Source organism: Sinocyclocheilus anshuiensis, unplaced genomic scaffold (genome assembly GCF_001515605.1).
Source record: "Sinocyclocheilus anshuiensis isolate Anshui unplaced genomic scaffold, SAMN03320099.WGS_v1.1 scaffold641, whole genome shotgun sequence".
Lineage (NCBI taxonomy): Eukaryota > Metazoa > Chordata > Actinopteri > Cypriniformes > Cyprinidae > Sinocyclocheilus > Sinocyclocheilus anshuiensis.
Genome location: NW_015536503.1, coordinates 157,744 through 169,779, shown reverse-complemented (window position 1 = coordinate 169,779; position 12,036 = coordinate 157,744).

The window sequence follows — 12,036 nt, the reverse complement described above, 5'->3', positions numbered from 1 at the left end:
GAGAGGATAGTAAAACCTGAAGTCACTTACATTGTGTGGAGTAGCCAATGGTCCCCATGAGAAAAACATGTTAAATAATATTTTAATAAAAAATGTTTCACTATTTAAATTGCAAATGTTTGAAATGAAAAAAATGTAAAATGAAAATATTTCATTTAAAATGAAAATATTTTAAATTATAAATTATTTACCCCCCTGAGATTTTAAATAGTGTGAAAATGTGAATAATAATAGAATGAATAAATAAATAAACAAACAAATTAATGAATTTTAGAAAATATTTACATTTTTTTTAACTTCATGCAGCAAACATTCAAAATCTATTTAATAATTTTTTATTTAATCAATCAGGTTGTTGCCTGATATTATAGTTTTTAATATACCAAAATGATCCCATGTTGGGGCATAATTAGATATTTAATTGTGCACGCTCATTTCAGTTTGTTTTTATTTTTGTCATCAACTAACGCTCACTTCAAGTTAATTTTTAAAAACACTAATAATTTAATAACTCCAAAATGAATATCCATTTTCATACTGCAAACTATAAATTTACTTGTATATTCACTTGTAGCATTTAAAATTATTTTTTAATGTTTGTTTTTTGTAAATTTATGACAATTATTATTATTACTATTATCATTATTATTATTATTTAAATTATTAATATTCAGCCATAACATGGAAAATAAGTAGTTTATTGGTACCAGCTAGAATTGTAATATTGGTGCATCGCTCCTCATAGATAGATAGATAGATAGATAGATAGATACATAGATAGATAGATAGATAGATAGATAGACAGACACACACCTATGTGTGTGTTGTGTGTGTTTGTGAGTGGGTGAATGCTGCTGAATCTGTGTTTGTGTGTGTGTGTGTGTGTGTGTGTGTGTGAGAGAGGATGAGTGGGTGAGTTCTTCAACATGTAGCAGGATCTGGATATAGTCCAACAGTTGAAGGCAGAAGGTCAGTATTGGCTCACTAATGAGGGATGGTCTGGGTGTGATTCTGACAGCTCACTAGAGCTCAATCAACCAGTCTTTCTCTAACACACACATACACAATCGTCCTTCTCTGTGTAGCTCAAAATCACCCGTTCCAAGATCTTCCCTTCCTGATAGTAAAAGGAGAAAGAGAGAGAGAGAGATGAATAGCATGTGTGTGTGAGGTCAAAAACTTTCTGTCCTCATATGACCCAAGTGAGAACATTTAAAACCCAACAGTAATACAGTTCAGTTCTCTCAGTTGTAAATCATCAGTATCGCATTTATTCTGCTTGATCTCTGTGTGAAGCTGGAATATAAAACAGAAGCTTAAGAGCTAGAAAGGTCATATAAATGACTGGCTACTCAATGAAAATGATGGGAGGTGAACATTGGTCATTGCAGGATGATGGAAGGTCTCCGGTACATGTTGTGTGGTTAGATTTTTACATTCAGGTAACATATATTAAATGTTTAGAAAAGATGTGAAAAAGTGTGCACATCACTGCCCACACTTCCAAATCCAGAATGAAATTCCTCTTTTTAGATGCCATTTAAGGACTTGTCTTTGCATTAAAGGCCCGCTAAACTGCGGCGAAACAAGAAACGTATATTTCTCTTAAAACCAATAAACTAAAAGAACATAATGAATAAACCTTTATTGACATAGATGCTAAAATAATCATTCGGACTTTATGGGAACACAATGGCTCAATCCAGGTTTGGAGATTCCAAATGAATTTTTGGAGTCAGTCTGAAAAAAAAGAAAAGAAAAAAAATGCATCTTTTCACAACTTCGTCTGAGAGCAGGAGAGTTTAAACTGTTACCGTTTCTAATTTTCCATCTGTTTGTGTTTGAAAAACAAGAAAGGCACTCTTAGATTAAACTTAATAGCACAATACTGTTTTTTTAACCAAGGCTCATTGGAAAACATGCCTTAACCTACATTTCTCCTAAAACTTAACTGAACTAAACACTAGTGGTAGTAAAACACCAACAACTTTTATTCCCTTTCACACAAATTATGATTAGTGCAGATTATCGATTAATAAAGAATTATTTTTATGTGCTTCCTCGAACAAAAGTATGTAATGACCTCAACATACTTTTATCACAGTGCATGATTTGTAAACTAATACATTTTGATGTTTGCATCACATAACCAGATCCATATGTATGGCTCTTTTGACATAATAAACTTGCTCTGTAGCTCACCTGGTAGAGCACTGCATCCATTGAAACGTGAGCTACAATAAAAGCAAGCTAAAATGCTGGTTCTGTTTGCATGTTTTTATCTCATGTTTGCTTTTGTTACCACCATCTGACAAGTTTAGGGTAGGGTTTAATGTAGGTCACTCACTGGACATTTCACTTTGAAAGTGTCACAAAAAGTAATATTCAAAGTAATATTATTTAGCAGAAATGTCTCCACAGGCATGTTTTTCCATTCAGTCTTTTATTGAAACTGTCCCACGTTCATTCACTAAAACAGCCTCACACACCTTTGCAGCAGAATGCTTCGCTACTGCAATACGCAGTACTGCATCAAGCACCTGAAGCAGGACAGCTGCATTATGACACAGCTCTGCAGTCTGCATGACACACACCGACACACTTGCACACCCCATGAATAAATACCCACACAAACTTTTATACAAGTGCGTTTCTCTCTCCTCCCCCTACACACACGCCAGAAGATACAGTTTGATATCATGTTCCCATCTAATGGCTTACATTTGCTCACAGTTATTAAAAATTTCTAAAATGTCACACCCACAGCAACAAACACATATTCACCATTCACTCTGGGACCCTACCACAAATGAGCATGATTTGTTTTGATGAGCTGCACATGTGAAATTGTGAAGACGCAGCAGTATCTGATCGCACATGAGAAAATGTGTCTGTCAGCACAGTCTGAGAAAGTCCTGATGAGGTAAAGCTTCAAATAAGTGTCGGCTGAAAAAGGAAAAAACATAGAAAATGCTCAGCAATTCAGTATTTTTTTTCTTCATACAACTATTGATGATATTGCATGTATAGACAGGATCCAAAATTAGGTTTTGAACTGAGATGGTTTACCAGAAATGGTTTATTAAATAATTAACCCAAAACAGAATTATATATATATATATATATTCTGTAGCCTCTGAAGGGCAGTACTAAATGAAAAAAAAAAAAGAAGATATTTAGGCAAAATAAGAAAAACGTACACATCTTCATTCTGTTCAAAAGTTTACACCCTGGCTCTTAATGCATCGATATTCCTTCTGGAGCATCAGTGACAGTTTGAACCTTTTGTAATAGTTGCGTATGAGTCCCTCAGTTGTCCTCAGTGTGAAAAGATGGATCTCAAAATCAAATACACAAAAGATGTTGGAAAACCAAGAATTTGTGGGACCTGAAGGATTTTCTGAATAACAGCGGGCAGTTTAACTGTTCAGGACAATCATACAAAATGCATGTTTGTTTTTTTTTGTCTTCTGGGAAACATGTAACTATGTTCTGTAGCCTCTGAAGGGCAGTACTAAATGAAAAAAAAAAAAGAAGATATTTAGGCAAAATAAGAAAAACGTACACATCTTCATTCTGTTCAAAAGTTTACACCCTGGCTCTTAATGCATCGATATTCCTTCTGGAGCATCAGTGACAGTTTGAACCTTTTGTAATAGTTGCGTATGAGTCCCTCAGTTGTCCTCAGTGTGAAAAGATGGATCTCAAAATCAAATACACAAAAGATGTTGGAAAACCAAGAATTTGTGGGACCTGAAGGGAATAACGAATAACAGCGGGCAGTTTAACTGTTCAGGACAAACAAGGGACTCATGAACAACTATTAAAAAAAACAAAAAAAAAACATCTGTGGATCATCTAGGTAACAACATAGTATTAAGAATCAAGCGTATGTCAAGCGTATAAACTTTTGAACAAGGTCATTTTTATAAATTCAACTATTATTTTCTCTTGTGGACTATATGTAAACGTCTTTTATGTGAAGTATCTTATTCAGGTCAGTACAAAATAAAAAATAACATGCATTTTGTATGATCCCTCTTATTTTGGTAAAATAATTAACATTTTGCAGATACAAACTTTCGACTACAACTGTGTGTTTATATATATTGTGTATATATATATAATGTAATATATTAGTATAATTAAATAAAAATATATGAATATATTCTATCTATCTATCTATCTGTCTGTCTGTCTGTCTGTCTTTCTGTCTGTCTGTCTGTCTGTCTGTCTGTCTATCTATCTATCTATCGCTATGCCGCTGTCAAATTATATGGAAAGAATTGTAGTGAATTTTGTTAGTTTTCTGTAGTAGATGGTTGGTTTGTATGTCTCATTTCACTTACATCAAACTGTTGCTCTCTTAATTCATTTTACTTTTTTTATTATTATTATTATTATTTTGCAGATAAGTTATCTGCCAACTGGAAACATTTTTACTTTCATTTGACGAGTATGAATTTTAGACCCTGTTGACCGGCATAAGCATGAACACACATCCTGCATGTGCTCTGCACCACATCATTATTTCATGTAGATGTTGGTGGCATCTCATGTTCCACAGCAGGCATGTGTGACAGGCTTGTGATTTGTAGGTCTTCTTTTGGAGAGCAGAGTGGCACACCTCTTGAAGAAACAGCAGGTCTGAGGAAATAATGAATAGGTGAGGAGGATACATTACAGACAATACACAAAGATATAAAAGAAAGTGAATGAAAAAGAGCGAATAAAAAACAAGCCAAAACTGGTGTCAAACATCCAAGAGGAAAACTATTTTGATGTCTTGTTATGTCTTGTCATGCCTATCCTCATTAGTTTTATATACATGTTAGAAATGGTTGTTTTTTTTCTCATCGCCCCCAAAGCTGCCCATATGTTGTAATGTTTTACTGTGGCCAACCATTTGGACACCACGTGTAAAGAGCGACAGAAAGAAACTGAGGTAATTAGAAGGAGAACGACAGATAAAGATGGCAAGGAAGAGAAATGGAAAGAGTAGAGATGGAACCTGAGGGAGGGCCAAAGTTTGTCAGGTGAAATACAGTTTAGCAAAGACCTCCTCCTCACCTTCCTGTTAGTGGAGCTGGCTTTTATCAAGATCACCGGCTGCCTGGAAGAACATACTGAGATAGAGACTGAAAAAAGAAAGCAAACAGGAAAAAAACAACAACTTTAAAAGCCAGATTGGTGAGTGATGTTATGGGATAGTGTGAATTTCTGCTACAAATGCAAAGCTGAGGACCAACTGACAGAAAATGAATAAGCAACTTTTTTTTTTCCTATTGGTTGATCTTTTGTCCTTGATTTGGCAAAAGAAAAAAAAGACAGAATAATAAGATCCTAATCATACTGAGGGACAGCTTTCTTATTTACAGCAGGAATCAAGTTTTTTTCTTATTCTTTTTGGTTAAAAAACTTGACAGCTATACTAGATTGAGGTTTTTTGGTTCTTGTGAGACAGATGGGTTAAAATCAGTGATCTGAACACAGCGTCTCGCTCTCTTTCTAATCACAAAGAATACAGTTAGCATCACGCTTTCACTGATCTCCAAAGAACTGCTAATTAAAGGTAAATCAATCCGCACTGTGTAAACCTCTGTGCTAATAGAGCATCGATTTAATCTACATCATTTAGCTCATTTGAGGCTGTGTATGGTTTACAGTCTTGTAAATGTGCCAGTATTTTATTGTAGCATATGGTGTGCTTCTTTGAGGAACAACAATGGGAAAAAATACATATTAGTCAGTTCTGTGATAGTATTCTGGTCGTCTGTGATGAATAATTTTATAATAACCAATTTAATCATGATTATCGTGGAAAATCTGCCAGTGCTGATGCATATTGTGCTTTCAGACTGATCTGAATTATTTTGCACAGCTTTGAGGCAGACAGTCATTGTTATTTTAAAGTTGGCCTCATCAGGAGAAGTGAGAGCAAACACTCTTCTTCCATTAGGTTTTCTGAAAGCAATGTGTTAGATGTCCTATAATAAGGACAGAGTGATGTAAGAATGGATGTGAGACATGAGCAGCAGAACACAACCAATAAGTAATAAAGGCTGAAGGCTTTGGGCGAGGTAAAGGAGTCTCGGGAGAGAACAGCTATAGTTTCACAACTGTACCATTTTAAGTCTTAAAATGTAGTTAAAAAGAAAAAGACGCCTGTCAGTGCAATGTGATTCAAATGTATATAGTTATAATATAGAAAATAAATAATTATTAAAATAATTTATAATGATCTAAATTATATTAATATATTAAATATTAAGCCTAATAATTATTATACTGAAATTAATATATTACTAAAATGAGAATATTACAATATAAGAAATAATAATAATAAATTAATAATGAAATTACAGTAAAACAATTAAATGTATATTACATGTGTGTAATATTACATATATTATGTAATATAATATTACAATTATGATTGATTGTGTACAATTATTTAATATATATAAATAATTGTATATGTTATATATAGTTTGCACATTAAATATGGTTTGTATACAAAAAATTTATACAAATCCTCCATATTTTCATAGTTTTACTTCAATCATAAGCTTTGCACTTTATTTGCTAAATTAATGTTTTTTTGTTTTGTCCAGACCTTAATTGACCTGTACCAATAGGCAGCGCTCAGTGAATTCAGTAGATTATAGTGATTTCGAGCTTGCAGATCACTGACGCACAAGGTCAAGGTTTATAATATGTTTAATTTAAAAGAACTCCTCCCTCTGATATTATTTGGATATGTTTAGAGATGACAAGCACTGTCCTCACCACCTCTTTGTTGCCATGGCAAGACAAACACAGCTGTTTACAAGACTTGAGTTAAAAGACTGAATGAGTGTTAGTGTCAGTCTACAGTTTATTATCCAGTGGTAGAAACAGAGCATCTTCTGTCTTCACATGACATACCCCAAAAATGGCATTGGCACTGCCAAATTATCTACTATAGTATCATGAAATATTTTCGATTTTTTATATGTAATGATATCTATATGCTTACAAAAATGATTTAATCAGAATGTACAATTAACTGATCAAGCCATCATCAATGAAGGTGGCATAAATTTGTCCAGATGGCTTTCCAGATGTTCACTTCCCTAATGATGAGTTTCATTCAAGTCATTCAGCACCTGACAAATGCACTTATTGTGATGTAATGTTAAATCTAAGTGGGAGGAGAAAAGGAGAAAAGTAAATGAATGGACCTATGTGAGGAGTGTGTGGGTGGAGGAAAAGATCTATTTTTGTTCTTTTTTTTTTTACACAGGAGTTGGAACATATGACTATAAAGCATTACAGCTGGACTCTGAGGAGAACATGTCTGAAGATACAGAAATATAGTGCTTTTCCAGGCTCAAACACAGTACAACATCATGTGTCTGTCTCTAGTAACTATGGAAACACTTGGACTTTTCTTCTTCTTTTTTTCTACTAAACAGCAGAACTGGATAAGCATGCTCAAACATCAAACTCAAAACCACTACTGCCTCTCCTATAGGTCTCCCTGTCTTCATGTTTGCTGCATAGTGCCTTCACAAGGTCATCTAGGCATGGATCCATAGAAAACGCATGCTAACATGTCCTCCGAGGACAATTGGTATAAATAGAAACATCACCCCAGGCTCCAAAGGAACGCTGGCCGATGTCCAGACCTGCATAACAACTGAAGGTGACAGTCACCTCTCTAACACCAGACCTGAGAAAGTGACATTGCTGATGCTTTTGTGGTGATTGTGACTGTCATACGGCTAATGATTTATTATTGGTACCTGCAGAAAGCTGGCTGATGGATATGTGCAGGTCATGGGATATTACCAACCACTCATGTGGGACGAAAAAAGATTAGAGGTGGATGGAAATGGATGCTAAAGGGGCTTTTCTGGCCAAAAAGAATCTAAAAAGAGTTTCTAATACATGGAAATCCAAAATTCCGCACATGATTATAAGAGTATCCTCGTTTTGATGCGATTAAGCCTGTTAATCCAACCCAAGAGTGCTGGAAGAGGACAGAGTTTAAAGGCGCACGCAAACATAAAGCAGCTGTTTTGGCCCCATTCTGCTGTTCATGAAAACTGTTATTCATTTTATTTATTTATTTATAAAAAAAACCCCACATTTCTTTTATAGATGCAGCCTAAGTCATTGAGCTGTTTGAGGCTTACTGCTACGCTCCAGATTTTCGTAGAAAAGTGCATGGCGCAAAGAAAGTATTTATGAGATTAATTTACGGCAAAAAAGAAACAATCGCTCACACATCCACTTTTCTCTGAAAGTTTAAGTATGGCATTATTTTTTTGCCGTGTTGTGGAATCACCTGATTTGCATAATTGCTTCAGTGAACTGGTGCTAAAACAACAAATGAACAAAGCAGTCAGTGGACGCAAGTGAGCATTTTTGAACATTAATTAGATGGATAATACAGTAAATATCGGTATTCACGGTCAGCTTTTCTGTTTCTTACAATGCAGGGTTGACAGGATGTTGCGGTTACCATGGTGATGCATCTGCTCTAGTAAAGTGGGCCTTAGGATTCGAGAGGAATTCCATAAAATTATTTTCTCTTACTTTTCATTAGAAGCTGATTGCATTGGGATAGACTCAGTTAGTGTTGCTTATTTGAGTGAAGCTTGAGGAGAATCAAGAAATGTAACAACATTATGTTCTGTCAGTCATATCTTTTCTTCACCTCTGTCTTCACTTATAGAAATACACACTTAGATTGGCTTGGCTGGTCAAAATGAACTGTTATCAGAATATTACATACTGTAGTTAGGCTCTCACACACCTGCCAACTTTTCCTTCAGAGTATTTGGTTGTGGGCAGCTGATGTGACACTATCCTGTCTGGAAAAGCAGTAATTAACTAAATTTGCATTTCCTAAAGGAAATGCCATTCCTGGAACACGGCAAATGAATAATATTACATTTGTAGGTAACTTTAGAGTTTAAGCCTTGGTGTGTAAATTAAGTAGTCTTTTAGAGCCAATTTTCTGTTTTCCTGACAATCAGCATGGTTCTTCAACAATCAAATAAAATATTTATATATATTAAATATTTGTTAAAATAAATAAAATTTTATTTTTATGCTATTTTATTTTATATAAATATTTTAATGTTATTAATTTATTAATTGGGTATGTTTGTATTAGACTAAAATAAAAATAGAATAAAATTAAAATAAGTCTAAATACATTTTAAAAATAAATATATTAAATAGAAATATAAAGATAGATATTAATAGATATAGTTGCATTTAAAAAAATGCAACCAGGATAGTTAAGGAATATTAGTATATTGCTGTCATGCAAGCTCTGCACGATGATGTTTATCTTTCTTTCATATCAGGGCTAGATATAATGAATGCAGAATCCAGTTTATCCTAAGCTGAACCTTCTGAATATGTGAAAAACCTATATTTATAAAACTGAACATTGGTTTATTTTTATTTCAGCTTCTTCCATCCCACCCTTAACCTCTTAATCTCCCCTCAACTCGAGACACAGGGCAACAGGTGATGCTTCGAGATACTTCACACGGCCTCATTTGCACTGATGGCAGATTGCAATCAACAGGTCAGACGGATAATTAAAGAGGAATAAGGATGGAGGGGATAAAATGATTATAAGCATTGTACTGAATGCAGGTTTGAGCTTTGAAGGAATATCCTCATCAACACCACCATCATCATCACCTTCGTCCATCTTAATGATTGGTGTTTGTATGAATGACGCTTCCTCTCAGCTAATCAGGAGTATGCATGAGTACCCTCGCTTTCCCGAGTGTTTAATCAGGCCTAATCAGCATTAAAAATCTGCTCACCTTCTACTAGTACACGTGTTCACATCGTATAAAAAAACACACAGGTCTCACCAAGCAGCTCAGAAAAATGCATTTGATATTTTGAAGGCTGAATAAAGCCATATGACATTTCTCAAGCTATTTTTCTCTCAAAAAGAAGCTTGAATTCCTTCGAAAACAAGTCAGACATTTCCATCCTTTTTAGCTTGCTGAGTGATTTGCCGCTGTTCAAGCGCGAGCAGCAGGAGTGTCCTTTATGCCAATGGCTGGTATTTCATTGACCCGTGAATTGTATTTGCTGATAGGTCACCATCTGTCACCCTGGACCAGATTAGCAGGCTTCAGGATGGAAAATGTTATCACTGAAATTGCAACATGTAGATTGAGGGAAGTTTTGGGAGCTACAGGACAATTGGTACCCTAGAGACAAAAAGGGCCCCATTAAACAGATCGTTTTTTCCTTTGCTGAATTCTACCGAAAACTATTCTCACCAAGCTCTGACTGGCATCGCTGTTAATGAGAAAACAAGATCCACAAAGTCAAAAATTTTAATCAGGAGGAGCTATTTTGAGAATGATAAGGCTGAGAAGCAGGGGAATGTTAAAACCATTGACGATTAATACAGTTTAAAAGGATTCGTAGAGCCTTAGTAGCTAGGAATGTGTCGCAATCACCCTGTTTACGAAATTAAATAGATGTCATTGATGGACGAACATGCAATCAGGGGGTTTCTGTACCTTTGAGTACTCAAACAAAATAAGAAAACCAAGCCTGGCTCATTGGAAAAACATTCCGTTTGCAATTTGTTTTTGCAAAATGATATTCAGATTATTATTATTTCTTTTTGTGCATTTCGTCACACTTTCATCGCAAAATGTCCAGTGAGTGTCACTAACTGTCGGGTGAGTGGCGCTAAAAGGCTAATGCTCTATCACGTTTGAAAATAAAGTTCCAACTACACTAAATTCTACCCTAAACCTAACCGAGTATTAGCAAAAACAAACATGAGATAAAAACATATTTGCTGAAGCAACCATGGCATTTTAGCTTGTCTTTGAGCTCTTTGATCTTACTCTCGTACCTAATTGCTCTGCATTGCAAGTACATTGCTATACCAGGTGAGCTACCGAGCAAGTTTACCAAGTCAGAAAAGCCATATATGTAGCTGGTTGTGTGATGCAAACATCAAAATGTACTAGTTTAGAAATGATCCCAGGTGAAAAGGAAATATATTTAAATTGTGCTTTTTTTTTACATACTTAATATATTTAAATTATACTGTACTAATTGCATATTAAATTTATTCTTTTGAAACAACTTTAAGTATATTAATCATATTTCAAAATATTCTGCAGTTTTAAGCTATTTGTAATATATTTTAATGTATGAAATTGTGTTAAATTGGAACCACTTCAAGTACATTTAGTGTGATTAAAGTTTATTTCTTTACAATTCAGTTAAAAATATACTTCTAATACTTCATTTTAATGTGCTTCAAGAACATTTCAATAGCATTTCAGTTCATTAGAAATGCATTAGCATTACTAGTTTACTATGAAGCATTTTTTTCAGTATTCAAAATTGTATAAAAGATGTAAAAATCATTCAATATAAATGTGAAGACACACACACACACTTTGAAATCTAGAAAACTTTAATATATTGTTGTGTACATTACAAAATAATTTCCTAGAGTACATTAAAAAAGTAGAGCAGCATATATAATATCTTGACCAAAATACATTATAATAAAATAAAGATCAGTGAACAACTATGTCAGAGCTATTTTTACCCATTGGTAGAACATTTCAGTTAAACCTGTCTTGCTGAAAAGTTAATTCGAGAATTGAGCCAAAGCAATTGAGAAAAACTGTAATATTCTACAATGTTAAAAAACATGGCTCATAACATGGTTCTCAAACTTTTTGTCCCGTATAAGTATATATTCTAGGGCCCCCACACAAGACTTTTTGACCTCAGAAAAGCATAAAAGTGATTCAAAACAGCTTTTGCCATTGTAGTAAATTCCCATTCAAAGCAAACATATGAGAGTGGAGTGACAAATCTAAAATCTTAGGAGGAGAATGGGGTTCCTCTTATGGTTGTACATAGCACCATTTGACAAAGGAGCTGTATAGCACTTAAAGTGGTTCCCCTATGATTACAAGCCATTGAACCACTTTTAGTGCTATTTAGCACCATTTTTGTTTAGCGTGTATT